Here is a 20,562-nt window from a genome sequence, read left to right on the forward strand (position 1 = left end):
GTGGCAGAGGGAAAGACACTTTCAGCGGAAGGTTCTGGTCCGGATGGGCCTTCTTGATGAGGGAGCTGATGGTGAGCTCCCACTTGAGGTCCCGGGTGATGGTGGTGCAGAGGAAGTGGAAGGAGTCCACAGTGGAGATGGGGGAGCCTGTCACAGTGAGAGGAGGGGGGGCTTTCCTGAAGTCCACCATCATCTCCACTGTCTTCTGGGCATTGAACTCCAGGTTATTAGCGCTGCACCAGGACACCAGCCGCTCCACCTCCTGTAGACAGACTCATCCCCGTCCCAGATGAGCCCGATGAGGGTGATGTCGTCATGGCGATGAGGGTGATGTCGTCCACAAACTTGATCAGAGTCATGACAGTTCCACACAGTGCGTCAGTGCAGAAGAATTTGCATATTCAACTATGTCCAAAAGTGTGTCCCTGCAACGAGTTGCCCACAGCCTGGACCCCGCCTAAGGCCCAAAGTCACTGGAATAGGCTTCAATCACTTGCGACCCCTAACGGGAAAAGCGGTAGAAAATGAATGAATGAAATAACTAAAAACTAAAAAAAATTGCTAAACTTCTCATTGCAATGCAATTAGATTTGTACTGTGTGTTGGAAATGTAGGAACTCTAGGAGCATAAACATTTGAGAGAAAACTGAAATCTGAACTGATAAACTAACACATGAGTCCCATGCATTTCAGGTCCTTAGGTACAAGACTTTACCTGATCATGTCCACATTAAAGGAAATATTGGCTGGTACTCAGTTATTTACTTCATAAAATGGTACTTCTCTGAGTACTTTTCTGACCCCATACTTTACCCCTTGAGTAGTGTCACATGTACTCTCAGTACAGTCTATAACTGATGGTTTTATGTTGAAAATATTAATGATTTAAACATTTGAGAGTCTTCCACTGCTCCACATGATTTCAATTTCCTTTGAATAGCAGATTGTGTTTATCATTTAATATTTTGTCCTTCACTGATTTCAAATTACAAATCAGAACAATTTTCTGGACCAGTACTTTTACTTGAGTAATATTATGTTGGATTAACTTTACTCTTGAGTAACATTTTTGTCGACTACAAAGGTACAACAAAATAGACCGTGGCTTGAGTGAAAGCAAAGAGCAAGTCTGCTGCCCTCAGACAAACTGAGCCATTTTAGGATGATCCTTTTCCCATTACTGCCCTGAATGAACCTGTCTCTGACCCCAGCTCTGGAGTCATGAGGCACAAAGGAACAGGGAGGAATCGTCTGCGCCGTGGGAAAAGTGTGACGGACATTTACCTCGGCAGAATGAACAGACATCTTCAATCCATGTAACTCTTTCTGGATGTAGGGGACCGTTTCGGATTTGGATAATATTGCTTCATATGTTTAGCATTACAAAGTACGCCTCAATGTTCCAGCCATTTTAATGTTACTACACAATTATCACTGCTGTTCTGGTGACATTCATTTATCACATGACCGAAGCAACAATTCTCATTAGAAAGTAATATATTATGTTGTAAAATACTGAGTTGTAAATATAACTTAAACTCCAGTCAGTTGCTCCATGTACATATACAAGGGAAAGGTAACATTTCTCTGACCTATATTAGATTTACAGCTGGCTGCTTCTGACAATGAGGTCAAACAATTATATTCTATATAATTGGTTCTGACAGATCCATCAAACTGCCTGTATAAAATGTTCACCCAGACTGGATATGAAATGTAATGTATTCTCAACCAAGCAGCATAGACTACAGTTTTTATTTATTTATTAACCTTTTTTTTAAAAAAATCTTGGTAAGAACCCAGTGAGATTGAGACCACTTTTACAAGGGTGACCAAGTTATTTATAATTAACAATTCCAATAGGGTTTCCCTCAGAGGTCTTCATAGGTTGGATACCGTCTCTTGATGTGTGTCATGGGAAAATGATTTGAATTCAGCTCAAACTTCAGAAATTTCAACCTAGACGTCTGCACCACGGAGAAAGCAGACGTGACGACTCGATGGTCTGTTCCAGTCAGACTGAGTAACAGTAAAGCACTGTATTATCTGTATAAAATCAAGAATTAAAAAATAGAGAATAAAATAGGGCCCAAGATGGAGCCCTGAGGTAGACTTTTGGACACACTAAAAAAGGAGGAAGAAGACCATGTGAATTTGACACATTGTGATCGATTCAGCAGAGCAGTTCAAGGCTTGGTCAGAGATGTCATGTTGCCAATGGACTTTAATCAAAAGCTGAGGATCAACAGTGTCAACAGCCTTCGATAAATCAATGAAAAGAGCAACACATTATTTTTTTTAGATCCAGAGCTTGAAAGAAATGGTCTAAAACCTTGAGATCAGCTGTGACTGTGCAATGTTTCTTTCTAAAACCAGAAAGATAGATAAAATATCATTAGCGTGTATATATATATATATATATGCAAAGGGAGCCCTGCGAGAATCCCACACATAACTGCAGGGTGCAAGATGCTGGCAGGGACAGGGACAGGTGGCTGGGATAGTGTACAGAAACATCTGTGCAGAGTACGAGCTGGAACGACCGAGCCAAGGTCCTCTGGGACTTCCAGATACAGACAGACAGAATGGTAATGGAGAACCAACTGGACATAGTGGTAGTCAACAAGGGTCAGAGGAAAGCTGTGGTGGTGGACATCGCAGGGCCATGGGATGGAAACATCCAGAAAAAGGAACATGAGAAACTAGAGAAATACCAAGGCCTCAGAGAAGAGCATATATATTTATTTATTTATCTTCCCATTCTTAATCCGTCAAAACAAAATTAGCCCCTCTTTCTCATTTATTCTTAATATTATATAGTAGAATGGTTGTTATAAATCCAATTTATATGCTGTAATTTAGATATTATTCCCCTTGAAAGTTCTGATATGAACTTGATATGCCTTAATAAAGAGGGGGTCGTTCTCCCCCGGGGAAGTTACTGCATCCTTCATGTTGTCCTGCATGTGATTTATCAATGCAAATCTTCTAAAGCCATTCAGTCATGTACTATGTATTCTGCGATATTACAAGTATTGATTCTCTGCATACATATCCATACCTTTCAGAAGATTCTGGTAGCAGCCAGCCTCATTGTACGCTCACATCTCACAGACCTGTTTAACCTTCTGCATCCTTCACTGCTCTGTAATGTTTTCCTTTCATCCCACTGCTCCCAGAAGAACTGCATCTTCTGCTCAACTGCTCTGGTATGTTTTATGTACAATATCAAATGAAAGGATGATAATATTTACAATGGAGCCAAGAATTGAGCTTCACTAGCAAGGTGTGATCTGGATGGTCAAATAGTGTAGCCACAGGAAGGGGCGTGGTTCTGCTCCCGAACTTAAGATAACAAATGTATCTTCATTTGTTTCTGTGTTATTTCAGTGTAAATGATAGAAGTTCACATTTGGGAGAACACCTCTGGTAATATAGATTCAAGTGGCAGTTAGAAGATGAAAAGTTGAAAAAAAAATATAATATAATATCTAGCAAGTGTAAAACTGAGTTTTAAAAAGGAATGTCTCTATCTATTGATTTAAGAAAATTAAGGTATTTTAATATATTTCTAGTAACTATTTTGTAAAATTAAACACGTTTTGGCACTTGTGAACACTATGGTTGCTAGGTAACAGTCATATAATTAATCACATCTGCTGCTCATGTCCAACCAAGAAGAATTTATAAACTTCAACAAAATGTACTTTAGGTTTTTACTCATTCCCCTATAGGCTTATTGTGGTTGGTGTGTTTATGATCATTTTACTTTGACTATATTTTTAGTGACTTTAATTGTTATTTGGTGACTTTAAGTGTTGAATATAAATATAAATTGTTGTTTTACACCAATCAATTGTTAGTTTGCGACAAAAACATATGTTGAAAAGGACAAGAAGAACAGAGATAAAACATATTGATGACACATAAAAACATGTCAGAATAATATACAAGATGAATCACATTTGTCCATTCAAACATTAATTCAACAAACTAGAGTTGTTTTCATCTGTCTTTTTATTTGTTAACAACATATTTCTGTGACATTAGAGGAGGGTTGGCCCAGTGTACCACATGGTTGCTAGGTAACAGTTATGGAATTGCCTAGTGCACGGGTCTCCAACCTTTTCACCTCCATGAGCTACTTTCACTAAAGCTAAACAAGCGAGAACAAGTCATGTTCCGATTTTGGCAGCAACAAACTCATTTATATTCTCTCAACATGTATCTCAGTACATAATACACACACATGTTTAGGATATAGTTCAATATTCAAGTTATTTGCTATCCGGAAGCCCGTCTGGGGGCAAACGATGTAATCCTTCTTCCGGTTGCATCAGTTAACTTCGAGAGAAAGACTAAAAAGCCGTTTTCGGGCCACCCAGGAAATCAGTGGATCGTTGACTTGTCGGTCACATGAACATTGGACATTTTACACAAATCAAATGACTTCATAACATTTTAGCAGCATTTTTTCCCTTGTTCTCCATTTAAAATAATTCCTGCTCGACTGGAAGTACCAACACAACGGAAGTGCTGATCCGTGGCAAAAAGTGGGAAAAGTGTGTGGGGCGGAATTAAGTCAGAAACACGACATGTGACTGTGTTCAGGGGAAGAGTAGATATACGGCTTTAGCAGGTCACTGCTCATTTACTTGGCTGCATGATGTGATTTTATTTTTTGGTCACCACAGACCCGATTACCCCCAGGCCCTGAGTTTGGCTGCACAGCCCATGGCCCTTCCCATCGTCACCTCTTTTTCCCTCCTTCCCTGTGGACTCAGGCTCCAGGAAACTCTCAGGATCAACGTATCTTTTATGTTGTCGGTACATTTATAACGTTTGTCTTTTGCAAGAACAAATCTGACTTTACAGCGCGCTTCCGACTGCGTTGTCATCAGTTTGCACCATTCATTTACTCTTTTGCATCTTTCTTCGTGAATATCAGGCCGACTGACTGAATAAAAGTAATTGTGTGTAGTTTTTCCCAGTGTATTCTTCCCCAGTCGCCCTGTTTTCTGAGTCTGATTCTAGAGGCACATTTATGCTCCATATCGATACGTAAACAGATCAGCACGTTCAAAGCATTACGGTAGTTTAATTCATACTTCCAACCTTTTCTAACGTTAAGACTGTGTTTTTGTGTATGACCACCAGAGGGCACTTAAGGCCAATTGACACACACAGAAAAGAAAAAAGCAACCACAAAACAAAGATGGCAGCGCCCGCGGCTGTTTTGAGATCACATCTATTGGAAGAGCTAGGAAACAAGGTTAGAAAATATTGTATTAGTTTTGCAGCTTGTTCTAGTAACTTTTTAAATAGTTGAGCTTCCACTCTTGGCGGTCAGCATAATGTACAGCTCCAGAAACAGTAAACACACAAATCACATAGGGACCAAATGATGGACAAAACAACACAGAAGACGGACAGACGCCTATGTGCTAGTCGTTGTGTGGAATGTCGAACATAAATGAGCGTTACACCAAACCAAGCCCACTGCTCGCTGCTCGCTCCCCATAGTAAAGGGAAAACAGAAAAGGGAGATGTGACCTCTCAGAGAAGTGACTGTGGGGAAAGAGGAGAGTGAAGTTTGGATCCACAGATCAGACACACACGCTCGTCCTGAAGGTTGTGAATAAAGGGTCAGATTTCCACTCTTCATAAAAAACGGTATGTTTTTGGCTTCTTTGCGGTGCTCCTGCTGCTGCAGGGTGCATGGCTGCAGGTCACGGCGCTGTAACCAAGCTTGGTTGAGACAGCAGGACAATCGCTTAATTCAGAATCAGATTCAGAAAAGGTTTATGAACTTGCTTTGGTGATTGAAGTGACGGCTAATTGACAAGTAATTTGTTTTTACAAGAGAGAGCGGGCCATTAAAGGATTGTAAATGTATTTAGAAAGTGACAAATCAAAGCAGACTGCTAAATTTAGTTAGTTCTAAAGTATGAACCTAAAAATAATGCTAAACTGTGCTCCCCAGAGATCGAGTGGTTAAGGCAGCACATATGCCAGGCCGGCCACAATGTCAGGAGTTCAAATTCTGGCTCTGACAATATACTGCATATCTTCCTTTCTCGCTCATTCCAATTTCACGCTCAGCTTTCTTGTCTAATGAAGCCTATCGGCCAAAAATCTAAATAAAAATGAAACTGTGGTAAACATTTTTTAAACAGTATGAGTAGTTAAATGCATTCATTCATCATTACTATTTTTATGATCAGATCTCTACCTAGTGTGAAAGATTTGCCTGGTATAACTTCATGATAAATGAGGGTTACTGTCATGCCTTTTTGAGTTGAGAAATGGCTGCTGCTGGCTGTATTCAGAAAGTGGAATTGTGTGATTTATGGAAGCAGCTCTCTCCACAACTCTATTTGTTTTGCCTGAGCAGTGTCGAGCTTATCAATACGGAAAAGTTTATTGCCCATTTCATTCAAATTTACACCAGTAGATTAATATGGATGTTCTTGCAGTAACAAATCATTTTTCAATCTATTTTGTATTGCCTATAAGTCCTCGATTAGAAGCCTGACACGGAGCCAGTTACTGTAAGTATTTTACTTTCGGTCTCCTAGACTCCCAAAGGGATTCTGAGATTTTGTGTCTATGATCGGATTTCTCTGTGTCTTATAAGACAAGAGGGAAGTATTAGAAATGGCAAAATGTCTGTGATGGATTGCAGACAGTGGAGACAAGGTACAGCTAAAGCGACTTGTGATACACTCAAATTCTTTCTTCTCTTATTGTTGAATAAATGGCATCAGTACAAAGTCTTATCTTGAATAAACACCAACAACGCCCCCAGAGAGATGGCTCCGGGACCAAAGTTAACACAAAGGTATGTTGTTGTAAGTGTATACACTGATTTATTAAATTTATTAAATAGTTAATTTCAATATATATATATATATATATATATATATATATATATATATATATATATATATATATATATATATATATGTTTGCAATTGCACATTATTCCCAGATTTTGTGAACAGTTACACATTCCAACTGATGGATCAGATGATAAAATTAAACTCCAACAAAGCCTCTAACGTCAGACGTTAGAGGCAATAGCACGAGGCAAGACGGCGATGGAATGTGGTTCAACCAACTCCTTAGCCTAAATGCAGTCTTAATTTATATTTCTATTTACTTTTTTGACAAAATAAGACCACTGTGCGCTGTCTGCATCTGAAATTGTAACCTATTATATTGACTTTTCACTTTTTCCTCTTTTTTCCATGGATCAGCACTTCAGGTTCAGCGGTAAATTTGTTGGTTTAAATGGAGAACAAGGGAAAAGTCTTGCAGCTAAAATAGGCAATGAAGTAGATTGATTTGTATAAAATGTCCAACGTTCAGGTGACCAACATGTCAACATTGCACCGATTCTGTGGCCCGCTTTTTAGTCTGTGCAGAATGTATTTTCTCTTGAGATCGGCAGCCTTATGTTAACTAATACAACTGGAAGAAGGATTACATCTTCAGGAATAAGGTGAATAGCACTCTTCCACCAAGAAAACACTCAGAGCGCTTTAGATCAAGGAACCATTCACCCATTCACACTCATATGCTCACAGACACCCAGGGCGGGTTAAGTGCCCAAGGACCTAACAGCAGTATTCATTTGAGGGAGCTGGAATCGCACCTGTCGGTCAGTGGTTCTGACCACTCCATCAAGGATGTTTTTATGTCGAGAGCAGGATTCAAACAAATCTAAAAATTTAAGTATTGTATCTATTGTAAACCCATGAAGTAACAGCCGTAAGCAGAGCTCAGATTGACTGCTCTGTATTGGCCCAGCCCATGTTGACGTCAGCTGTTCAGAAGCCATGCATGCGCCCAGAAATTCATGCATGTAAATATTGACAATGTACAAAAGGATTAGTGACAGCAAGTTAGATTTAGATTTGAAAATGAGGTCATCTCGCGTCAGGGCCAGTTTGTCCACCATGAATAGAGGAGAATGTTACTTTAATATCAGCTGCAGATGACTAAAGAGGTGATATCGCTGTAGGTGAACGTCGGCCTGAGTGGAATATTGAAGCACATACAGACTCAGCAACAGACGCAAATCCTTTCCACTGGGATTTGTGAAATGCTTTCTTTCGGGAACAATCTTTTCATCCACTAATCCCTGCCTACATTTTCCTTTTCACCACTTACACATATATATACACAAAGCACATTTCTCTGTTCAACTTTAACATAAAGTATCTTAAATTAAAATTTACCATTCCTTAACAGATGACATAGACTCACAGAATAAGGCATAAATATAAGCCCAAGCCTTTGTTTTTTGTTCTGCAGTCATTGTCATTTACACCAAAGTCTCTTCTTGGCTTGATTTTCTTGGAACGTTTTCTTGGATAACATTTTCGTTTGGCTCCAAGTGCAGCAACTAGAGATGACATGAAACTGTGATATGAAACGAGATGCCAGGTGCTTTAACACAACACTGAGAACAACCCATCCACTGTAATGCAAATTATGTGAGAAGGGTTTTGATTTCATCTTGATTTTAGAAGTTCTGACTGGTAAGAGCTGATTGCTTATTTCATGGGATTCACGGTTTAAAGAAAATTTATTTTAAAACCCATGTAAGTCATTGTTGTTGTGGTGCTTTTTAGCGGTTGGTAATCATCAGAAAAGGTGCATTTACACCACCTACTGTAGTTGTACGTCTTCAAAGTATGTGTTTTACGTTATACCGTGAAAAAAAGGAGCGAGAGAAAGAGAGAAAAACCCATGCAAGTCAATGATAATATTTGTTAGTTTCCCACGGTAACATGCTTACAGATGGCAAGAAGGGTGTCCGTGCCAGATTTGATCTGAATTCCATTCAAAATGCTTGAAAACCAAACCCCATGTAAGTCAATGATGATATGTGTCAGGTTGCCATGATTACGTGCTTGCAGCTAGAGGAATGCCGTCATTGGCTTTCTTGTTTAGAATGGCAAGAAGAATGTCTGTGCCAAATTTGATTTGTCTACATCTACTCACTTTGGCGAGAGCGTCATATTTTTACTGCAACTTTTTTTGCCGAGAGGCTACTGAGCCGTCTTTCAATATATATTATAATAAGTTTAAATTTTGTTCAAATTATTTTGTTCTATTTTGTTATACCTCATTGGCAATTTTTGAGTTTTTCTAGCCCCTGGATAAAAATTGTATTAGTCCCTTGCCGGAAAAAGAATCGTCCTTCGGCTCTGGCCTAATAACTTTTTTTCCACTATTTTTTTCCACCATAAAAACTAGAGCCAGAGTCACTTGTGCCTTGTCACAAATTAACCAACTATAATGTTTTTCAGTTGTCTACGACAAATAGGTGCATTTTTAAAGGTCCCATATAATGCAAAATCAACTTTTCAGAGCTTTTAACCTTCTTGCAGTGCTATTGGTTCCTCATATTATGTGCCCAAAGTGGTTTTTTGATTGATTCCTACAGTTTTTAGCGAGAGTACAGTCTATATCCTTTTTCTCAGATCTGCAGACGGACGGGGCCTACTCCATAATCACTGCATGGCCCCCCTTGAAATGTGATTATTGCTTTTATTCTTTGATAACTTGGCATTCCCGTGTGCCTCGGCCTGTTTACATTCCCACGTCTCCACGCTGAGACTACGTCACGGGTTGGGCGGGGGAGGCGGATCGCTCTTCGCAAGGGTTGGGGCGAATCTCAAACCAAGCCGTTTGCATTTCCGGGTTTATGAGAGGGGTCCAAGGTCTGGGTGATATTTCATAACTATTATGTTATGGGTGTTGCACAACCCTTATTATTATCAAATATACCCTCAGGGTAGATTATGAAACGGGAAATATAGCATGATATGGGATTTTTAAATCAAGTTTGGAGGGAGGTGCTAGAGAGCCATTTCAATAGATAGCCACTACATTTGCACATCATTGCGTTCAGCTCGGAAATCTTCCCAAATGCTCCAGTTACATTTTACAATTAAAAAAATGTTTAACAAACATAGATGTTTGGGACATTTACACTTTGACCACACCCGACGTGTATCAGCTTCAAACTGATAACATCTCATTGCTCATGGGTTTTGTGTCTTGTGGCCAAATTTGAGCTGTTTTACAAGTCCTCACATGACCTAGTTTTTGAGGTGAGCGTCATATTTTTACTGCGATTGTTTTTGCGTCGGGCTCCCATTGGCCCAATGTTAATCGATTTTTGAGGTGCCGCTACAGAGCAGTCTTTCAATATTTTTTCTTAGGGACATCAGTCAAAATTAGAACGATACAACTCACAGGCATATTCGTCCTTGTTTACTTCTCGATTATTCGGAAGAAGACAACTAGTCAAAACTTTAATTCGGTCTTCTTTTTATCAACTCGTGTTTTTCTGCAAAAGCACAAAAGATGGATACGAGAGGCTATGGAATCAGGAAACAAGATCAGGGACCATCAACAGAGATGAGGGTGTATTTACCTTGGCTCACATCTGTCAAACTGACAACGTCTGGGAACAACCGCTGATAAGAGACACACCCATCAGATGATACCGCTGACGGAGACGGAAGTCCTACCGCCACAACATGTCACTCAAATGAGTCACTAGTACAATTCTGAATTCACGTGATTTTTACAAATCCGTATCCCTTCCACACACACACACACACGTCAGATGACCTTCCTTCTTCTGCCATATGTTCCCTGTAGGAACTGGAAAGATAAGAGGACTGCTGAGCCAGGCACAATCAACCACATCACATCTTAATGAAGCATGTAATTATAGGAGGCCCCGTGATACCGCTGAAGACTCTAGGGACCCTTGATTTCTTAGTCCAGAATTTTCAGTCTTTTTTCTGTTGAGTATGATACAACCACTAATGCCACAGGTGCTTGATGGAATTAGTGAAAACCCCCTATAACCATCGTCTTACCCGGAGATCGTCACGTTATCCCGGCGGACATCCTAATTTTTCCCCTCCATCCCTTGTTGGGAAATGGGAGGTTTTGTCTATAGGAGTTTTTGTTCATAAGAGTTCTTCTATTGAGAGTGTTTTTTAAACTTCCTATATTCTGTGATCTGTCCTTTTCCTCTGTATCTACTGCGTTGTATCAAAGAAATTTCCCCATGTGTGGACAATTAAGGATTATCTTATCTTATCTTATCTTATACGCTCATCCATACCAAATGATGAAGGATGAAGAATGCAAAACTGACTGCTTGTTTACTCCTATACAGGGCAAGCCAGGACAATAGCTGAAAGTATACAATGGCTTTGGGTTATTCAAGTAAATGACATACAGTGAGAGAAAATAATTTGTCCCAAAGGGTGACACTATTGACCAAAATTCATGTGGAGTGAGAGCAGAAGAACTACAGTTACTTTAATTGTAAGATAAAAAGCAGTCAAATATCAGCAATTGTAGTTGTGGATCAGTATGTAAGTACCTTTCCTTTGCATTCGACTTTGATGGATGATAAAGGGATAACATTTGGGCAAGTAAGGCTTTGGAGAGGAAGGGAATACTGCACATCTGGAATGCTTTGGGGTGCTTTGGGGCTGTTTGGGGGCATGTTCTGCCAATTTTAAGCATCTTTGAAAGTTGTTCAAATTTGAGCCGAAGGATAGGTCTCGAACTGGCAAAAAATAAATCAAAATTTTAGCCTGGTCAAGTTTTGGCTAGAAAGAGGCTTCTCATGATGCACTCGGGGTGGTTTGTAGCCATCTGGGGGGATTTTCTGCATTTTAACCCATTAAAATTCATTCAACATCACTTTTTATTTTATCTTTTTTATTGGCATGTAAAACATACATGATTTAAGTAAGTTTGAGTTTGTAATCCAACACCACAAATAACAGCATTAAACATAAAAAAATGCCTAAAAGTGGCACTATTTTAACAGGCCTTTTATGCATTCAGCCTGGGCTCAAACACTGATATTTGCTTCAGCTTCCAAATGGGAATTGTCAAGACACAACAAACTCTCAATCCACTGTCTGTTGGTCAATAATCGTCCTGGAGCGATATTAAACATTATTCTATCCTGGGATGACCCCCGCGAACCAGCTCATGGCTTTTTGTCAATCTCACACTGCAAGCTGACGCTGTGAGTTAAAAGTGGGAAACAAAAACAGCAGTGGAATATGATGAGAGTGGAACCAACCCCATCCTTTGGTTTAAGGAAAGAATTCATACAGTGGAAGTAGCTGTACCTCTTTTTAAACGTCATGCGTTCCATTCTTACTCTGCAGCTTTCAGAGTCCATAACGGATTCAATTCCCAATGGACAGATTTGACTCGTTACATTTGGCACTTCATTAGATGCTTAGACCAAAGGACCCACTCACTCAACATAACTAGTCACATTGACCGTCACATCATGTCATGGACTTGAGACATCCACGAAGCCATTGTGATTACGACGCAGCAGAATGCGAAGTGGTTATGCAACATAATGAATTTACCAATGAGGAAATGAACTAGTGAGGTGAAGTTCTTTGGCATTGTCTGTCCTTGATGACAAGAACTCAAGGGCCATTGACACGCTTAGTTCAGTTCACCTTGTAACTGGAAGATAATAGCTAGGGAGCAGTTCAGACATTGTGACTCCATGTGTCAGATAATGCATGTAACTACCGTAAATATACAATATGAGACTAGAGGCACAACTGATACAATGTTTTTTTTGTCCGTGGAGCTGTTTTTATTTTTATACAGCGTAAACTGAAAGTAGTTACCTATCTTGTGTGTGAACCATAGGGGGAGATTAAGGACACTTCAACTGCCGCACAACTATTCATTTCCACAACAAACCCAGAAACATCTTGAACAGAAAGACCACAAAAGATCAGTTCAGCTGTGTGTAATTCTAAAGTCTGTATCAGTGATAAATGTGAGCATAGCTATTCTTGTTGTTCATCTGGTGATCTACAAGGTACATACTAAATAATTAGCTGAGTTTCATACCATTTTATTTGTTGCCAAACTGTAGCTGTTTCACAATTTAGTTGTGTTTTGAGCTTTTACAGGAGAAAAGGTCATTTGTCACCACTGACTCTCATGCATTTTCACTTTTCTATTGAGTTCACGGAATACAGACTCCATCCTCTTTCAACATCACTCTAAACTCCACATTTTTAAAATCTAATTATTTTATGTTGATCCAATGCAAATGACTTTCAACAAGTTAAATATAATTTAAATAAATATATACATTTAGGTTAACATTTCCTTTTTTGAGTGATTAAGTGTCTAATGTACTATATTTTACTACAGCCATCCTTTAGAAGATCATATAACACAACTATAACATAACATTCTAAGTCATACATTCCAGATCATCTTTATCCATACAAAGAAATGATGATAGTGTTAAGCTATTTTATTACTAAGCATGGGTTATTATTAATCCACAACGTCTCAAGACTAGAATTAGTCTAAAAAAAAAAAAAGTAAAATTGACTGCTTTGTCAGGCACTAATTTCAGGACTAATTGTCACTTAACAGTTTAATTTAGTTCTAGGAGAATTATCTCCTCTTAACACAGGCAATTCAACTCAAACACATTGAAGTCAAATTAAATCACCCATTTGTAATAAGTAACAGACCCAGGACTTCAATCATTTTTTTATTGACTTGATGGGAAAAATGATGTAATTATGTAGAGCTCAACTTTGGTCCTCTTGGATTTGCTTTTGTTCATTAGGATCATCCTTGAAAGAATGCAAGTATAGAATATTGTATAGGTTTTTGCATACTTCCAAATTGATTTATTTTTTGCCAACATTTGCTGAGCTAATGCAGAAGATGATAATGAGTGAGTGAGAACAATTTTGTTTCAACATGTCGCAGCAGCTGTCACCAGTAGTAATAGTAGTAATGTGTGTAGAATGGCAAAGGAGGAAAAATTAAGTAAATGAAGTGATCACAAAGGGTTGGAGTTAGACAGTTTTATGATATAGCTGGGAGAGCTGTATGCAGACAAATGGACCAGAAAATAAACTGGCAAAATGACTTGGTTCCCCTACGGTCACATCATCCCTGATCACGGCATCAAAGTTTCATAGTCAATTTCTTTTCTTCCAACAGCTGCTTTTTCTTATATCCATTTAAATCACAGATTTTCAGCTATTTGAACATTGCACCATGGTTTCTATCCATCATCTGTTTGTTCACTGGCCCTTTGCTGTTTTCTGATAACACACCTTAAAGTGTTTTTTAAGATGTTCTCATTTCTGTACATTTAAGTTTTAGTTTTACACAAATCAAGTAGTAGAAAATGACAGGAAGTGACATCACTCTAGGGATAGTCATTCGAATCAAAGTTTATGCATAATTTAGACAAAGAAACATTAATTCAACAAAATAAAGGCGCTCTCATATATTTTTATTTGTCAAATTAAAAAAATGGTCACATTAGATTTAGAGTTTAGAGTTTTTGCTCAGTGTTCGTATAAGGGAGCTGTAAGTGATAGTGGAAGCTCCCTTAGATGTGTGGGCATCGACCAGGTAAAAGAGGTGGCAATGTTAACTCCATACAACTACAAAGGGAGGCATTTTAGATCTATAGAGCTCATTCACCGACGTCACAAAACCACATGATTGCATACGTTGCCGCCCCTTGTCCGTCCAGAGTTGCGTTCCTTTGCACTGATAGAGCGTGGAAAGTGATCTCAAATGTAAACGATGGAGGCTCCAGAGCTTTAATTTTCCACAAACTCCTTGGATGAGCTACACAGAGGTCGATATTTAGATCAATCAATATTTGATGCCTAAATCACCGAGTCTTTCGGATATCTCGTACCCCGGACATTATCCAAGCCCACTGGTCCGATGGTTCACAAGTCCCAATTTTGAACAAAGGGTCTACGCCTAAATAAAACTGATGTTAATTCTACAGCGTGCGCAGAACACGATATACTTATATATATGTCCATCGCGCTCTTATTTCCGAGTTTCTCGGTATCGGATAGAACTTCTTTCCGTTTATCTTCCCAGTTGCTGCACTCAACTGCCACATAAACCTTCACCATTGTGATTATAGTAAAGCGTGCGATATCATAAATGAAGTTTTGGGCCTCTTTGAACCGTGTTTCGTCGTAAATTGAAGCAGACAGACTGTGGTATAGAATGGGCTTGTATAGGGGGACACGCACTGAGGACGGCCAACATGGCCAAAAGGGCCTGGAGGAGCCTGGGGGAGCGTGGGGGGAGTGTGGGGGGCGGTCGTGTGACGTCACGTGAATGACCTCTATACATTAGGGACACTGGCACCTTAGGGCCTCAATGAAGACTGATGATCTGAGGCCTTTTCAGTGACTCGTGGACATTTCTCAGGGTTAGGGTCAGTTACCATCATTGCTCTAGTCTGTGGCTGTATGTACGCTCCATTACTGTGGTGCAGCTGCTAATGTGATTATTCCTGTTTTCAAATTGTATACATGTAAATATCTTTGCTGTGGAACAGAAAGTAAACAGAAACGCCACTTTGGCATGAGTAACGTCTGCAACAGACATTTTTTTTTAAAGTAAATCTACATTCATACTGTATTGAAACTGCTTTTGATATGAACCCATGAGTTGAATGCCCGTCCACCTCTGATATTATATTCATGTTACTTCTGGTCTTTCTGCATCCCCTGCATACACCAGTCTCATATTACAGCCCATAACCCTGTACTTTCAAAGGTTTACACGAACAGTTCAAACATTTTGTGTTGCAGTTTTTTTTAAATGTACAGGAAAATGTGCTGTTTGCTTTGGTGAAATGCCACTATGAAGAGAGAGGGTTGGAAGCATGATTGTGAAGAACTAGTCGTAAAATTAGAGGATTCATATTTTGGTTACAATTTACAAAATGTGTAATAATGACTGTGTTGCGTAATAATAACTATTTGGAAAAGATTGGACCGGCAACACAAAGAAAATGCAAAGATAAAAACACATTTCCTCTAGTATTTCCATTCTGTTGGCTGTACACTCCCCGACCGTGCTCAGTGTCCGTGCCAAGACTCTTCTCTTCACACTGACACCATCTCCCATGTCTCCCATCAGAGCGCCTCTCCTCCAGAGGGAAAGAGCATATTAATGAACAGCAGTAACAATTACAGTGAAAATATATCATATTATAGCAAAAAATATGATTATTGAGATTGTTTTCCAGTCGGACTGCACTAAACCATCCTCCTCACACACAACAGATTTTTGGTGCAGCTTCCACAAACACTTTCCCATGTGCAATCATTGTCGACATGCCCTCAACCTTGATGTTAAAATATTACAGCATGTAGCATGTATTGTGGATTGTGTTTAAGATAAGATAAGATAAGATATTCCTTTATTGTCCCACATGTGGAAATTTCATTGGTGCAACGCAGGTTTAGCGCATAAATTAACATCAATGCAAATTACCACACAGAAAAAAAAATCATTTTGCATGAGAAAATGTGGTGCAGGCCACAGCAGTTTGGCAGTGACATGTTAGGTAGTTTTATCGAGCATCACAAATCCTTTTGGAATAGGAATTGGAAGTTTGACATTAAATGTCAAACATCCAATTCCTATTATTAGTATCAATACTTTTTGCCAAATGAATATATAAACAACCACATTTGTCTGTGCTGCCTCATTACAATGAATGGAATAGAAGGAAGTACCAGGCTGTGACACATGACATGCTGGAAGAAGAATCCACAGGACCCTGCTTGATTGAAAAACATATACCGGTGCCTAGAGTTAGTGCCAGCCCAGGGTCTTGATCTGTTGTGGCTACAGTCAGCAGGACCAGCTCACAAACCCAGCTTGTATTGACACCGGCAGATGGAGAGACTGCTTTAGGTAACTGGCCTTCTGTTCGTCTGCTTCGGTCCCAGCGCTGAGCGGAGAGCAGCTCTGGGCCTATGTTCGTGTCTAATTACTGCCATAATCACTCATGTACGCAGAGTAACTAGGGAGGCGCAAAATACTTGGCTCTGATCTTTCTCTCTTTCTATTAGGGTAGCTCTCTATGGTTTCGTGCCCAGAACTCAAGACCAGGTCAACGCTGCTCTCCAGTCGTCCTCAGGGGTCGGAAAACACTGACCTGGGAGTGACTTTGTCTCTGAGTTACAGTTACAACTCAATCAAGCATAAACAAAATATAGGGGAAAAAAATTACAGAATTGCTTAATATAGCCAAAATACAGATTTATTCAAGTCAATTTATTAACCTGGACATTGTTTTTAGATAAACATTGAAGATTGAGAGTGGAAAGTAGAGGGAAATTAAAGTAGCTAACCAAAGTATTAGCATTAGTAAAGCTGTTGGGTGTTTATCTCTCATCAAACACAGGGCGCAGTCATGTTGGATTTTCTAACTCGGTCTATGAAATATTCTTAGCTTCCATGTGCAAATTCTGAGTTCTGTTCCAATGGAAATTTGAGCCAAACGAGCGATCAATGTGTGGAGAGAGGAAGTGCTCAAGACCTCTGCGCTTATGATGCTTATGATGGTGCGCAGAAAAGTGAAGGGCACTTAGAGGTCGACAGAACTGAAACAAACAAGCAAACCTCACTAAATAACACCAGTCTTTGCAATTAATTACAGCTAATAAGTGGATCTTTGTCACTAATTGACCATATTTCCTTTTACAGTTAAGCTGGACTGAAGAGATGGTTTTAAAACACACGTCTGAATCTTTTGCGTGCTGTATTGGCTTTCTTTAGAATTAGGAGGAGCCTATAGGAGAATGGATTGTTTCATGTAAGGTTAGAATTTGCTATCCGAGAGCTGCCTCCATATGAGCTTAGAACATATTAGATAGCATCCACAGATTGTACAGGAGAATTAATAAACCCATAATTACTAAGCATGACCTCTAAAAGGACATTAATTTGTTGAAGGGTCCTTGGAACATCTGCTCATGAATGCCACTTCTAACTATCAGAAAGAAAGCCATTTGCAAATAGAATAAAGGTCTCTACACAAGGATACAAATTCCAATAAGGAAAAATATGTCTTGAATTTGTATAAATTCCCTGAAGCCTTTGTTGGATTATCACTGTAAATCCAATAGAAGTGAATCGTCGTTTAAATTCTGAATGATATTGTAATTGTGAGAATTATAGAAGACACAAATGAGACAAGAGGAAGACTTACTGCAATGAATGAATAATTGTAACAGCGGCTGCACCTGTCCAAACGCTGTACGATGATATGACTTTCCAAATTGAGATCTATTCCGAGGAGATAACCAGGAGGACAGTGATCGCCTGGAGTCTGTTCCATTCAAATGACATTTAATTTTAGCTCTGCACCTCTCGTTCACTGTTAGGTTAAACATTATTACACCAAGTACGCCCAGCGGAGAGATTGTGTGGAATGAACTGCTCCCAGACCAATCATGTGACCATAAATTGTAAATAGATGTTGTGTGAATCCTGCAAATGCCCATCGTTCTGTTTTTCTTTCACAAAATGATCTCGCCTCATTGAAGTCCCTTGACAAGCTCTCAGAACAAACTGCTTCAATGAGATGACACTCTTAATGTTGTCAGTACTTGTCATTTTGGCGTCCAGTCTTTAAGTGCCTGTAAATCATTTCAATTAGATTGGATTTTAACATGTCATATTCAGTCCATTAGCGCTATAATATTATTTTGTCGAAAGTTGTTATGACCACGAAGGGAGGTTTAACATATTTAAACGGACACGGTTTCAACATGTTTATTAGGTTTTTCACCAAAATAAATGCTAACTCCCGAACCCCCGTGCCCTAAAAATCACCCCAAAGTTATAAAAAGAAAGATGGACCTGGTGGGCCAGCCAAACAGAAATAAAATAGGAGCGACACCGGGCCAACCCCGTATAGGGCCGTCGAAGCCGGTGCCGACACCTCTAACTAGAGCACAAAAATAAGGACACACCAAACCCCCTACCTAGACCCAAACGAAAGCGAAAATGGGACTACCGGTCCCACCAGGCCAAACAAAACAGGCTAGTGCTATAGCTAGTGAGAGCCAGCTGGGAGCAGGCGAGCCGAGTGCGTCTACGAAGCGGGACCGTAGCGGGATGGGCGGAGCCGAGCTGAGAGAGAGCGAGATGAGCCCATCCGGTCTCCATTTAAAGGCTCCAGGGCGCGCACCCGTGGCCGGGAGCCAATCTAATGAAAAAACTAAACAGATCATTAGACAAAAACTGAACAGACAAAATATTATAACAAATAGGGAGGAAAAGTGCCCAAACCTAACACCCCCACCCAAAGTCCCTGAATAAATTTGTTAAGGTGCTTCAAAAAATAACACGCAACAAATTATTCAGGCCACAAAAAACAAGTTCTCATCCCTCACGTTCCCAAACGTGACAATGCATCTGCCACTACATTGTCTCTGCCACGGATGTGCCAAATGGTGACATTAAAATGTTGTAGACGTAGGGACCAATGCATAAGGCGCCGGTTTTTATTTCGCATGCGGTCCAAAAAAACCAAAGGATTATGATCTGTGTATACCACTACTGGGACACTGGAGCCCCCGACATAAACTTCAAAGTGCTCCAGTCCCATGATCAACGCCAGCGCTTCCTTCTCAATTGTGGAATACCAACGCTGGTGTTTGTCGAGTTTTTTTGAGAAGTGCGAGACCGGATGCTCCACTCCATCAGCACCCTCCTGCAACAGGACAGCGCCCACCCCTGCGTCGCAAGCATCCACGGCCAACTTAAACGGAGCATCAAAACGTGGTGCTGCCAGAACCGGAGCCTTCACTAACAAAGATTTTGTCTGATCGAACGCAGCTACACATGCATTGGACCAGACAAATTCGACTTTCGGGCTAAGAAGGTCCATTAGGGGAGCTGCTACAGCCGAAAAGTTTCTACAAAACCCTCTGTAATAGCCCACCATCGCTAAATACCGCCGGAGCTCAGTACGATTTTTGGGACGAGGAACAGCCAGAATTGCCTCCACCTTTGCATACACCGGACGTACTTGGCCTCCCCCCACTCTTTTCCCCAGATAGGTCACAGTTGCTTGGCCAATTTCACATTTTGACAAATTTACAGTCAGACGCTGAAAAATTGTGGTTACATGACAAATGTGCTCAGTCCAATTATTAGAGCAAATAACTAAGTCATCTAGATAGGCCTCACAAAAAGGTAAGCCGGACAAAACAATATTCATTAGCCGTTGAAACGTAGCAGGAGCATTGCACATGCCAAAAGCCATGACAGTGTACTCCAGGAAGTCATCGGGTGTAACAAACGCGGAGATTTCCCTGGCGCGCTCAGACAAAGGCACCTGCCAGTACCCCTTCAGGAGGTCCAGCTTGGTGACAAATTTAGCGGCCCCTACGTGATCCACACAATCCTCCATCCGTGGAAGCGGATAGCAATCCGGCTTCGTTACCCCATTGACTTTCCTGAAGTCTGTACAGAAACGGTCATCTCCATTGGCTTTGATTGTCAGTAGACACGGCGAACTCCACGCACTACTGCTGTTAACAGCAATGCCATGTTCCACCATGTAATCTACTTGTTTTTTCAAGCGGCTCCGTTTGTCCGGACTTACTCTGTAAGGGTGTTGCTTAATTGGGCGTGAATCACCCACATCAA

This window comes from Eucyclogobius newberryi, unplaced genomic scaffold (genome assembly GCF_026437365.1).
Source record: "Eucyclogobius newberryi isolate DKJ021-1_F unplaced genomic scaffold, fEucNew1.0.hap1 SCAF_11, whole genome shotgun sequence".
NCBI classification, from domain to species: domain Eukaryota; kingdom Metazoa; phylum Chordata; class Actinopteri; order Gobiiformes; family Gobiidae; genus Eucyclogobius; species Eucyclogobius newberryi.